We start from the raw sequence: 691 nt of genomic DNA, 5'->3' as shown, positions 1-691 counted from the left end.
GAGGTTGCCAAAACGTTTCAAAAGCATGAAAACCATAACAACCAGGGCTGGTGAATATGAGGGAAAACGGGCACTCTCATGCATTGCTGGTGTGATCAGAAATTGCTACAGCCTTTTGGAAAATAGATCTGTCACTATTGATGACAATTTCATAAATACCCATTCCTTTGACCAAGAAATATTAATCTGGGAGGTTTATTCTCTAAAGAAAAGGTGCCAGAAGGTAGGGACATGTGTATGAGAATGTGTCTTAGATTCCTGTTCAGAATAACAAACAAACAAAAAACTGGAAGCTCAGATGTCCTTGAATCCGGAAATGGTTGAGTAAGTCATAGTACAGTCTCAGCATGCAATGTTATGCAGCCGTCACAAAGAATAAATTAGATCTAAATCTATTGGCCCAAAGAGATATTCACAACGCATTGTAAGTTGGAAAAGGAAACATTTATGTACGATGGGCAAGGACTTTTTTTTCTTTTATGAAGAACGGTGACCCAAAGTGCCCAATATACCAGAGTACGGTGTGTAAATACCTGTAGACTCGTGGAGAACGATGCTGATCACACCGGGTGTTCTTGGGGTAACTGGGAAGTGGGGATGGGGGAGGAGAGGGCTAAGGAGGCCGGGGGCCATGATGGAAATGCGATGGAAATGTTCCATCATCTGCGCTGTCCAATGTGCTCGCCACTCA

The sequence above is a fragment of the Crocuta crocuta genome, unplaced genomic scaffold (assembly GCF_008692635.1).
Source record: "Crocuta crocuta isolate KB4526 unplaced genomic scaffold, BGI_CrCroc_1.0 scaffold692, whole genome shotgun sequence".
Classification (NCBI taxonomy): domain Eukaryota; kingdom Metazoa; phylum Chordata; class Mammalia; order Carnivora; family Hyaenidae; genus Crocuta; species Crocuta crocuta.
This window is presented reverse-complemented; position numbering follows the sequence as displayed.